This window comes from Alligator mississippiensis, chromosome 2 (genome assembly GCF_030867095.1).
Source record: "Alligator mississippiensis isolate rAllMis1 chromosome 2, rAllMis1, whole genome shotgun sequence".
Classification (NCBI taxonomy): domain Eukaryota; kingdom Metazoa; phylum Chordata; order Crocodylia; family Alligatoridae; genus Alligator; species Alligator mississippiensis.
In genome coordinates, this window is record NC_081825.1 from 113,635,092 (window position 1) to 113,648,663 (window position 13,572).

Sequence of the window (13,572 nt, forward strand, 5' to 3'; positions counted from 1 at the left end):
TGTCTACAATCATAATGCTACATCTACCTTGAATTACAATGACTATAGTTATCAGTGCATGGTAGTTTACTTGTGCACTGCTCCTCCCAGTAAACATTAATTTGAACTAGCCACACTGAAGTCCGTTGGTTTAGTCCAGATGCCTTTGGGTTCTAATGAAGTTCCTCATATCACTGTAGTTTTCACTAACTGCCATTCCTAAGTGTCATCCTTCTGTGCACCAAAGTGTTAATTAACACTAAATACAATTGATTTCAATGCAGGTTCTTTGGGTATCCTCCTATCAAGCCCATAAAAGTACCCTGCTCTTACTCAGAAGAATGGTTGCAGACCATGTTCTGTTTATGGATGTAGTATAAGCTGTTCCCACTCAAACCCTTTCAAATTTATAAGCAGGCATTTAGGTTGGGAAGATCAACCTTACCAAAGAAACCCCACAAGACCCACATTTCATTAGTAATAAGAGGTTAATAGTAGCCTCTTCATCAGAAGATAGTAGAGAAGGTTATTGGCCTAGTAGAATTTTTTTTTTTTTAGTGTTTAGTGTACTTTTTTTTTTTTTAGTAATAAGAGGCTACTATTAGCCTCTTATTAACAACTACTATTATCCTCTTATTACTAAAAAAAAAAAAAAAAAAAGTACACTAAACACTAAAAAAAAAAATTCTACTAGGCCAATAACCTTCTCTACTATCTTTCTTCTGATGAACATGAGCATTGTGCAAGTTAGATCCATTGTTTGGAGTCTATGAATCAATGGAGTTATACTAATTTAAATTAGTTGAGAACCAGACTGTAGACACTATCACTTTCCTAGGCAGAAGAGGACTTACCACTCTCTTGGTACAGAGGTAGAAATCTTTCCATTTCAATGAAACTGATCCCATGGAAAAGGCTAGCAAAAGAATACTTTACCTACGCCGTCTACAGAATAGATTGAAAGTAGAGTGAACTTTCAGATATTTTTGTCCAAGTTATAGCTCAGATTCCCTGATGAAATCATTCAAGATTTCCATGTGTAAACATACTCCACTGAGAGTTATTTAACATCCATTTATTCTATATTTTCTTGCAGGTGCTTTTGCAGAGCAATCAGCTAAGACTGTCTTATTTATTATATTAAGCATGTATGTCAACCTTGGAGATGCTTCTTTAACTAAGACTCCCAAGTGGTTAACTCTGAGCATTAAACTTTTTTTTTTTAAAAACAGATCCTAAGTAATATTATCCCTAGCTAAAAAATCTGGAAAACATAGTAATAGGAGTGTTGATTGATTCCTTCCATGATTTCAAAAACAGCTGAGCCACAAAAATGCATAGTAGAACAGGTGCACATTCTGCTTACAGTAAGTACAGAAGTATACTTACCTTCTTGAATTAAAAAGCTCAATTTAATTGTTCTCTTACTGAACTTGTTTGCTTTTTGATATGATTAGAACTTGAAATATTGGCCATTCATACACATGTAATGTGAAATGAGATACATGTCTGTACAGTCAAATATAGCAGTTCAGTTTTACGGTGATTGGAGACATGTAAGGAGATTGGGTGTAAAATTTGACTTCCAGTTATATTAGTATAACTTTAGCGACAACTATGGAATTTTGCTGAAATTTTAATGATGTTTTAGGACACTTTCTAAACGAGTAAGCTATTACTGATTTATTAAACCAATAACTGCACTGTGGTTAGAGTAAAGGATAGGTTTTCTGGAAAATCATATATTCTAACCCGGGCTAAAACAGTCATCCATTCTGGAACCTTGGCAAATAGCATGAGTTCCTGGAAAAGCACAAAGCACAAAGAAGAGAATGGTGGTAATTAATAGCACAGCCACATTCAACAATGGGACATCCACATGCATGTTACTGGGACAGAAGAAGACATGTTTTACAGAAGGACAGTGAACATCCAAATAGTTGACCTATGTAGAAGAGAGATTTAATATATAACAAGAATTCTAGTGCTGTATGGGAAGGAGTATCACATAGGGAATAAAATTGTATGTGATTCAGGGTGGGCTGGTTAAACTGAAGAGCCATATGATCTGAGCAGACTATTACACTATATTACAGAGGTTTTTTTTATATTTCTTTATACAAATTATTTTTCTGCTCAGACTTTGTATTATATTTCTATATGACTTTTCACACCTGCAAATTTCTTTTTACTTATGTTTGTTGACAAAATATTGGCATAAAATACATATCTGAAATTAAACCCTAAAGCACACATGTATATAACCATATTTCCAAATGCTAACTAAAATGCTGCTCCAACTACTTCCCTAAGCACTGAAAGTATTCAGAAACATATGGCTGCACCGCATATTTTTCTCACTATCATTCATTTGCTACAAGAGTCCCATGTAAACATAAGCCAATTAGATGTTCATCTCATGCAGACTTCTGCTGTCAATATTCAGTATGGCTATTCACCAGAAACCATCAATATGCCCTATACACTGTATTTTCTTAACTGACAAGTCATGCATCAGCCACATGCTGGTTATTTGTTAGCTTTATTGATTGAAATGCTTTCTTATTCTTTCAGTTGCATATCCAGCAGGAGGATGACATTAGCAAAGACTCCATGATAAAGATGATAGGAACTGCCCACACTAAACACACCATCGGGTGAACATTCTACGCCTTTAAGAGTAACAGAAAAAATTAAAGGCTGTAACAGGCTTTTTTGTCACTCCTTGATTAATTAATAGGTAAGACAATTCTTCAGGCATATACATTTCCAATACAGACTTTCCACTTCACTTGCACCATAGCATCATTAATACATGTATAGACCATAGTAGTTTTTTTTAGGATTCTGTTGAAAATAACAAGCTCTTTATCTGTTCCACTACCTTTATTACAAGAGGAAAAAATAGCTCAAAACACTCTCTTTTATATAGTGTCACAATTTTCATGCTTAACATAAAAATAGACATGATGGCAATTCAAAAAAAAAAAAAAAAGGAGGAGGTAACTTTTCATCCAGGGAAGGACATATTCCACCGTTTTCAACCATTGGCAGAAATTCACTGACACGATATCATGAAATCAGGATAAGGCCTAGAATGACAAGCTGAAGAAGACCATCTGTATTAAGTTCTCTAATTCCTCCCTGTGAGTGGCAGGTGAATTATCTCTAATTGGAGCTAACTGGCACTGAATTGCATTTTATGTCATTAGAAATCCAATGGAAATACATTTGGCATAAGGTACCATTCCATTTTCATTGGCAGAATCAGGTTTTAAGTGTGGTCTCCATTTTAATTTTGGTCTCTGTTTTAATTTTAATTTCTGCTGTGGTACAATTCCATCACTCAGAAAATATACTTATAGAAGTTATTTTTAAATCATGTTTCTAATTACCAGAATTATTTGTAAAGACATAGAAGCTTTAAATGGTTCTCTTTCCAGTGTAAATATTGGAGATTTTTTAACATCCCCTTATTCCAAGCAAGACAAACTACTCTTTGGAATGCTTTGAACAACATTTATGTTTTAAAAGTCAACATTTTATGTTTTTTATGAAAGTCATTTTCTTCACTTTTTTGAATGATGATCGTCTCAAAAGCTTTACTATCATTATGACTATTAAATACACAGACATCCTTTTAGAGTTTTCAGAAATTACAGACAATGACAGGAAAGCACATCCAGTGTTTCTATTATAAAAACACATATACAGACAGATTGTCCCTACATGCAGAGACCTATATATTGGGCAGCAAGCAACTGCCCTTCCTCAGAAAGGTTTGAAGGGAGGAATTGTGAATCAGCATTACAATTACTTCCCTATTCCCTTGCTTTCAGACCTTCATCAGTAACAGATGACTTCCTCCTGATCCCCCCCACTCTGTAGCACCTATTACACTTGCCAGAGCATCATGACAACAGAGATAGGGTGCTCTCTACTCCCCCACATCCTCTAAGCTCACCTGTGATGGGACAATGTAGCAGATGCATGATTCCTAGTCTCTCCTCCACCTGGGCCTGCAGCTGTTCTGCCTCAGGAAAGCAGGCAATGGGATGCAGAGTCAAAAATCATTATCGAATGCAGGCATGAGGGGAAGACTATGTATAGAGGAGTATGCTGGGGAAGGAGGTGTCTTACACCTATTTGTGCCCCACAGTAATGACAAAAGCCAATGTTTACTATGCTAGCAGGAGCATACAGTTTGGGAGTAGGGAACTCTGTATAACCTGTCTTCTAGCTAATAGAAAATGATGCAGTGTTCTATTATCTACACTGACAGGTGATTTATTGGAATACTTTCTTTTCCTCCAAACTGTTTTAAAGTATTATTTTTCCCCCAATTGTACTGATTTTCTAAGTTGCTGCGTGTGCAGTCTTTTATTTGTCTGACCAGTCTTTTTTTTTTTTTTTTAAATAACACTTCTTGGTTCTAGAGATCTTTAGTCTTAATAGAACGTTATAATGGTCCATTTCCCTCAGCGTATGGTTGTTCAGGAACTTTGCTATAGCACGTTTTCATAGGAAGTATACAGGTGCTTTAACAAGCCCTAGAATTTCCCCTAGATAGTTTGGGATTACACAGCTAGCCAACACGTTACCACATCATAATGCTTTGTTCTTTTAATATTTGGTATCATACTTGCCTAACCTCGCTCATTCTACACAATACCATTTCAAGTAACTTTCAGGTTTCCGCTAGTTTAATAGGAACAACTCTAGGCATCCTGTATGTTTCTAATTCAGATGAGTTATTCAGATAAAATTGCAACCACTTTAAATACATTAGTCAATAATTTCTGGGGGGGAAAATTACTAACTCTGCTCCCATTGCATTCAATGAACTGCTATCGATTTAAATGAGAAAAGAGTTAGTCCAGCACTGAGCATTTTCTAAAAGTCTAGCAGCCTGTATGCATTAAGCAAGCTTTGACTTTCACACACTCTCTCAGACCATTCTAGGTACCCTGCCTTTTTATGAGGCATTTTTTTCTTTTTAGCTATCTGAAAAGGCAGTCCAACTATTCTTAAAATAATTGAATAGCTCTATGCTTTTGACAGTTTAGATTTACATTCAGTAATAACAACATATCAGTCTCTCATAATTAATTTTTGCAAAACAAAATTGAAGAAAGATGGTTCAATTTCTTTTCTTTACAGGATGTTTCAAATATTAACAAGAGAAAAGCAATTTGAAAGTACAAAATAGGTTTCTGCAAGCAACTGTTTTCCTTCAAGGATCATACATTATACAAGCTTACGTGTTTGCCTGCTGCTGTATGCAGAAATTCTGTGACACTCTATCAACTAGTGCCTCATTTTTATTATTTGTTCCTCTGAATGTGAATACACACAGCCTGATACTCTGCTGTCTTGTGTAGCTATTTATCTATGTGCAAAGTCAGTGTAAACAAATGATCAAATTAGAACAGGGGCCCGCAACTTATTCAAGCTGTGGTTCAGAACAACCCAGCTCCGTTCCGATGCGAGCTGGGTGGTTTCAGTAGCATGTCAGCAGCAAGGCAGGTTTGGGGCCAGGCAGCTGAGAGCTGTGCCACTACCACTGCCACTTTTCCCATATCCCTTCTGCATGACTGGGGTAAGTGGGAACCAGCACAGATTCCAGCCAGAGGGGAGCTGAACTGGGGCCAGGCAGGTGGGAACAACGGCCATGCTGCTGCTGTCTCATCTACCCAACCCCTCTGCCTTGCTTCTGGATAACAACACAAGCACAGCTTCCAGCTGGTGGGGAGCTGTGCCAGGGCTGGGTACTCAGGAGCTGTCTTCTCCCTGCCCTTTCCCACTCCCAGCTGCAGCATGGGCACAGGTGGATGCTGTTTGGCCCTGGCTCAGTTCCCCACTGGTTGGAAGGTACATCAACACTGCAGCATGGCAGCAGGGAGTGGGAAGTGGCAGAGTTGAGGGCACAGCTTCCAGCTGCCTGGCCTAAGTGAAGCTCCTCACAGTCCAGCATAAGCACAGGTAGAGGTAAAGCCTTCCAGCTCTGCAGGGCAGATCTGGTGGCTCCAGGCCAGATGTTGCCAGATGTTTAAATGAAAACATTTAAATCCATATTTAATCTATGCACACACTTGTATAGGTGAAAGGCATTTGACAACTCAAACCATAGCCTTTATATGGTTATTATATATGACATATTATGGATGTCATTTTCCAAACCTCCTAAGTGATTTAGTAGCATCTTTTAAATTGATTTTCAGTGGGACTCAAGTCATTTATGCACTTGGAAAAATACTACTCTACATTCAAATTAACTAACAGTGTGATTACATCTGCAAGAAAGACATTCTTAAGTATCATTATTCAGTGTCAGCCATTAATTAAGAGAGGGGATTACTTAAAACAGTTCAGAGATGCATACAGTATCTTTTCCTCCAAACACAGAATATGTCTGCTCCTTTATGATCTGATTTGCCTCTGCTCCTCGTTCAATCTGGTTACTGATTCAAGATTTAAGACCAAAGTAGCATTAGGTTCTCCTCCAATTTTCAATATAGTTTCCTGAGCCACAAAACAGTCTTTGCATGTTTAAAGGCAGAGGAGTGAAAGGAGACATGAGAACCTACTCTGCCAAAAAATCTTCACAAACTGTCCTGCTTAGTCTGTCTGAACCTCTGCTACAGGCATGAAAGAGTAGAACCCCGAGACGTAGGGGTTGGCAGTGATTTTGGGCAGTGCGCCAAAAATAACCACAACCTCTACTTGTAAGATGTTGGCGTGCCAGGGGTGGATGGCAGGGCAGTTGTGAGGGGCCTGATCCTTGTTGGGGTAGCACAGCCACAGTCCCTTCCCTGCTGTCTGCTGCAAGGCACGTGTGCCAAGCAAAATGCCTTCACATGCCATGCTCAAGCACCTGTGCCAGGGGTTTCCTGCCCCTAAGCTAGATGCTTTCAAGCTGGCAGGGTCAGATGGGATGCACCCTAGGGTTCTGAAGGAATTGACTGAGATATTTTTAGAGTCTCTAGCTATCCTCTTCAAGAATTTCTGAAGATTGGGCGAGATGATTGGAAAAGAGGAAATATAGTGCCCATATTGAAGAAAGGGAAGGAGGAGGATCTGGGAAATTACAGACCAGTCAGCCTGACCTCTATACTGTAAAGATCATGGTTCAGGTCCTCCAGGAATCTATTGTGAAACACCGAGAGGAGAACAAGGTGATCAGGAATAGTTAGCATGGATTCGCTAAGAACAAATCATGCCTGACTAACATAATTTCCTTCTACAATGCAGGTCAGCAACATTTTTGGGCAGAGTGCCAAAAACACCTACAACCTCAACATATAAGATGTTGGTGTGCCAGGGGCAGATGGTGGGGAAGTTGTGAGGGGCCTGATCCTTGTTGTGGCACCACAGCCCTGGTCCCTTCCCTGCCATCTTCCCCAAGATGTGTGCGCCAAGCAATATGCCTTCGCTTGCCACACTCTGGAACCCACGGCAGGAGTTGCCTACCCCTGCCCTAGAGTCTCTGTTTTCTACTCCTACTCCTGAGAGAAAAGATGGGGATGGGGAAAAAGGGCCAAGAAATGCCTCACCATGCTTCACCATCCCCCTGCTCCAACAAACCAGATATTAGAGCTGACATGCTTCCAGGACATAAATATGCAGTAGCTGGTATGGGCTGTAGATAATTAAGGAAGCTGAGCTTAAGGAAATTCAGGACACTACCACCCTGCCCCCTGCTTTCCCAAGTCAAGGGTGCTACTGCAGGCAGGGTCAGGGTGGCATGGTACACTGGGCAGGCAGGAAGTGGTGCCTGCCTGCCCACCTGCCTGGCACATAGTGCTGCTCCACCTCTGACAGACTGAGCCCTACAACGCTGCATTTGCCAGACACTCATTCTAATTCTCACCAGAGTACTCCAAAATGCAGTACTGTCCTGGCTAAACCAGGACTTATGGTCACCCTATAATTAAAGTCCTTGTGGAGCTAAGTGAAGATTGTCTTTGAGTCAAAGTTCTTCCTCCACTTTTTGAGACAATAAGACTACATATAGCCCATTTTTATAAGAGAGTGTTTAAAGGCATAGCCTACCTTGCAGATGCTATTAAAAATAAAAAATTGGGCAGAAAATTTTACAATATCCATTTTTAGGAAAAAAGCCTATTTAGATAACACCAGGAATTTCAGTTTCACTGAACTGTTCTCTTTGTAAGAGATTAAAAAGCTGAAAAATTTGTCAGTTCCCACACTTTCAAAATTAAATGCTCTGCTCTTTCAGTTTACCATGATTTTTCATTTCAAATTTTCCTTGTAAGTTTATTTAAATAAAGAAAATTTTGACAAGCTCAATATTAAAATATTTTGAGACAGAAATATTTCCCTACATTTTTCATTCATCAGAAGTTGTTTTCATTCACAATCAGAAAAAAAATTAAAATTGTCAGACTATCCATTTTTGCCAGGGTCTAATTAAGAACCGGATTATTTGGTGTTCTCATTTAACAGGAAAGAAAGACAGGTAGAATAAAGACACAGCCTGATGATGTGCAACATCCCTTTAAGAAAGGCAGGCTGCTTTGTTCCTTAGGTCAATCTGAGTCAAATGGTATTTATAAACTGGATCCTCTCCTTAAAACTGTAGTTTTTCAGTTAATGAACCACTGGTATAAGCACTTCAGAGATGCACGAAATCAAAAGGCTGAAAGGAGATTGCTGACTTAATAGAGTTACCATTAGCAGTTTTCCCTGTATCATTCTTGCATAAATCAGGATAAAACTAAGAATGGGAAGTACTATTGATTTTAGATTACATTCCCATTCTACAGTGATACCTTGAATTCAATGGACCTACTTATATGCTTAAAGTAAAGCAGTTGCTTAAGTGCCCTGCTTGACGGGGGCCAAAGAGAGCAAAGAACTACCCTTTTGTCTTTGTGAAGTCAGGGTTAAAGCATGCGAGTTGTAAATTAAGGAGAAACGAGTACTGAAGCCTATGTATGCCTAAACTGCTCATAAATAGTGAACTTGAATTGTTAGAGGTCTCCAAATTTGTCAATGGTGCTCATACAAAACAGCATGAAATCTATAGGAAAAAAAAAATGTAATGATTAATCCAAAGTTAAACTCCTCCTCATTGACTGAGGTGATAATTGAACTCAAATATCTTGTCCCCAAGACCCTACTTCATCCAAAATGTGATTTGTCTAATTAATTATTAAATCTAATCTGAAGTTTGCAAATGACTATTGTCAGAGCTGATTTGAATCAGTGCCTCGACACAGTGGAACTTTCTAGCACAAGGCACGGTAAGGCAGGGGAAGTCTCGGCATGGTGAAGAGTTCCGGCGTGGATAGAGTTCCTGCTGAGGAAATGCAGATTTGCATAATGTGATTGGCTGATGTTAAATTATTCCCACGCGGCAGCTGGCAATTGGCTCGCTAGCCGTATAAAAGGTTAAGGGTGTTTCCGCCCTAGTTGGAGAACTCCGCGATTCCCCCTGGAGTGGAACTCCGGCAGCTTGATCACCTGCCAACGACTCCCCGTCGGCGAAGCCTTGTGACATACGTTGCATGCCCAAGTTAGACCCGAGCTACTTGGTCTACAAGAGCTCCTCGATTAATGATTAAAGAATAGAATTGTTGCAACTACGATTGCCTGTGCTGTATACGACTCTACAGTGTAAGTAAAGCTACCTCTGTTTTTCCAATTGATACGTGTCTCGTTTGTGCCTAATTCCGCTCCAGTGATAGAGAGTACCCATCTTCCCGTCACAGGATCGCAGCCGCAACCCCAGCTAGTGTTCCCAAGGACTCCCGATCCTCAGTTCCCCCTCGGCCCCCACAACTATCACTAAGTATATGAATGGAGCTAAGAAAGGGTTGATTTGTTCTCATATGAAATCCATTAAGCAATTGATTTTTGCTGGTTCCTTGGGTTTTAAAGCACACAATACACACTGTTTTCTCTAAGAATTGCTCAACATCCTTGATTTATTACTTATCAATTTTGGTAATCTTAAATTCATCTTTAAAAACTACTATGCTTACTTTAGCTATCTGAAGTCAGTGCATAGGACCTACAACCATTATACATTTATTTTCTTCTCACCTTTCTGGGAGGAAAAAAAGTGTGCGTGCCAAGTTGTATAGATGTCTGTATCAAGTGAATATATTATGGTTCAGTACATAAGAGAACTCTCTAAAGAGGACAAACTACAATTCAGAATGGGTTCGGAGAGCCTGCATGATACAGCTAACTCTTTTCCTTTCATGTCTTTTATATATGTACTAGCTCAGTTTACACTGAACAGTTTAATAACCTTAACAGTTAAGGCTTAATAATTAAAAATAGGATGTGGAGTTAAGAATGAATTTATTAAAAGTAAAACCCACACTCAGATTTAACCATGTTAAAAAATAGAAAAATTGTAATGAGGCCTATGCTCAGAAGAGAGTAGTGGGCAAGTTAATGTAAGTAATGAACCTTTCATGTGAAATGATGTAGTGTCACAACTCATTTGCATCCCACTTAAAGTGTAATTAAGTTTCCCTGACAGCATGGCTTATGGCTGAAAGAACAGACCTGCCTGCTAAATTAATCCAGAATCCCTCTAGTTAATAACACTTGGCAAAGAAAACTTTATACACTTTCATTTAAAGTTCTTAAACTCACATTTAAAGTAACATTATTAGGAATGCTAAAGAAGGCCAAAGGCCAATTTAAACGCTGAAGCCAACTTGAATTGCAGTTGAGTCTACCGAATCCAGGACTGAATTTGACTAGATTCAAAGAACTGAACATAATTGGGTAACGTGCTGTTTGTGTTTTCTTCTTAATGTTGGATTACTGGTATATGAACTCCAATATCCTTGTCATTAAGGCTTGAAGGGTTCTAAACTGTGAGAAGTTCTAAGATCAACAAATGATTTGGAAGACTTGTTTCCAGAAAATGTGCTGACAAGTACCTATTTCATTAACCATAGGATATCAATGCCTGACAACTTGATATGGCAACAGGAAAACATATGAGTCCAATAGTAACCCATTGTCAATCTCCCTGAAAGATAGCACTTTAAAGAAAACTTCTTTTTCCAACTCCAGTGTTGGCAAGAGTTCTAAATTCAAAACAGAATATTGAAATAGACCACACAAGGTTTTTTGGTTGTGTGTTTTAAGTAATAGTGATTGACTTAGATGTTGCTAGAGCTAACAGCTTACTACTCTGCATACCACTTTAAAGAATTTCCTTTAGTGAGTGTCTGTGAGTCTTCCACTTGAATCTGAGGCAAAATGTTTCAGCTTGCAGAACCTACAAATCTTTTGAGACCCATGTAAAATCAGAGGGAGAACTGACCTGCCACAAAAGTTTCCTAACACTACCACCATTAAAAGTTCCATGGAGGCAAGTTATGGAGCTGTACAGGAAAAAGAGAGTTCACTACTTTTTAATTATGGTGGGCTTGTTTTATGTATTATATTAATGCTCAGAAGTCCCAGCCAATGGATCCCCACTGTGGCAAAAATGTTTCACTATACTATTTTTCATAAAAATGACTAAAAATAGAGTAAACACTCCTATTTATCTCTCCTATGTAGAAGTAGAGTAACTCTCCTTTATTTTGGGGTGGAAATCTATTAATAATAAACTGGAGTGAAATGAGAAATCAGGAGAGAATCATTTTTGTGGAGGTTACTATAAATACTGTATATTGTAGAATTTTAATTGTTATTCTTAGTTTGATCCCCCCACCTTCATCTACTGACAATATGGTGATTTTTTTCCATTGATCCTTTAAAAATTTTTCCTAGAAAATTGGAAAAAGAATCTGGTTTCAGCAATTCCCTTGACATCGTTCCCTGAAGTGTAATACATGGTGATCTGCCAAGTCAGACTCCAGTCTGGGAAAGAAACACTTACTAGAGGGCTATAATTAGACTGTAGCCATTATCTATCCTGAATACATACTGGGCTTGGCAGCAACACCCTGAAGTACACCAGGCTGCTCTGTGGGGGCTGTCTCCAAAACCAAAAACAGCATTCTTGCATTTGCACAGAAGTTTGAATGAGCTGACGAGCACTGCTGAGTGAGAGTGACAATAAGCCCACCTATGCTTATTAGCCCAGTCACAAAAGATGGAATCTGGGCAACGATAATGGTGTTCTCCAAAAAATTTCAAGTTTTTACAAATTGCTTTTAACCCCACTATGGCATGAAAGCAACTTCACCCTTTCAGACCTACTGATAGGGAGGGTGGAGTAGGCAGGAGACCATGACAGAGACAGAGAGAAGCTAAGACTCCACCCCAGAATAGCCAACAGTCCCAAAGCCCACACACTGGCTGCGCTAATATGTTGGACCCCTGCACCCCAACCTCCAACAGGTTCAAATTCATGCTCTGCTTAATTTGGAGTAGGTTCAAATCTCTTCTATTGGAACTGTTCTTTGTATATTTATTGAATGAGAAAGACTGATACTATAACCTGGGGTACAGGCAGAGACATTCAGGCCTGTGCTCTAACTCACAGCACTTTATATAAAGCACCATCAGTTAAAAGTGCCCCACCAACCCAACACTCGCTTGTTGAGTCAGGGGGGATTGAGCCTGCCTGCACCAAATCTTGCCTGAACTGCCCCTCTCCACAGCACTGCCTCCCACCCCACCTCTTAGCTCTGGGGCTGTCAGTAGGAAGGAAGTGGAGAAGAGGGACAGGGAAGCAGCAGCAGCAGCAGCATGCTACTGGCTCAGCTTTGCCTGGTCTGAGCCAGAGGGGGCAGGGAAATCAGAGCTCCCCTACCTCACAGGTCCTGCCCAGCTCCCCCCAGTACCACAGCTGGGGGGTTTGGGGGGGGGGGGCACAAGGTAGGTGGGGAGGGGGCTCTGATCCACTCACCTCCCTCCAGCTCAAGCCAAGCAAAGCTGAATCAGCAATGAACTACTGCTGCTTCCTCCTCCCTCCTCCCTTCCTGCTGACAGCCCAAGAGGTGGGGCTGTATCAGCCCAGCCCCAAATGCACAACAAATTAACCCTAGGGAACACAAGTTCTCTAAGGCACTCTAAAACAGAGGGCAATCATCTGATACCTCATTTGAGGAGGCTTAATTTTTCGTGCAATAGGCCACTTTAAAAGCATTCTGCAATCAAGCACATGTGTCACGGTGCAGCAATAGAGCACTTCCAGGGGCCTTATTGCACGAAAAATTTAACTTCTGTCTGCATCCCAGGTGATCAGGTATTTGCCTGAGATGCAAGAAAATCAGGTTCAGATCCCTGCCCTGAATTAGCAGATTGTATAGAACTGTCACATCTCGGGGGTCAGTGATCTGACCATCAGGATATTGGCTGTGCTGTAATGAGGCCACTCTCTGGTTTTATGAGAAACTGGTTTTATAAGCTGAACTGGTAAAATTTTTAGTGAAACCAATACCTTCCCACAAACATTTCAGTTCTGGGAATTCAGTATTTTGGAGTAGTGGGGAAGAAGAGAGAACTATTTTGTTCGGAAAAGCCTGATCACCTCTTGAGCTTACCTGGGCCAGTTACCAGAGAGGCTCCTTTTTTCTGGATCAAAATACTTTCACTGGTTTCTGCTAACCTTCAGAACAATTGGGGAGTGTGGGGGGGGGGGGGGGG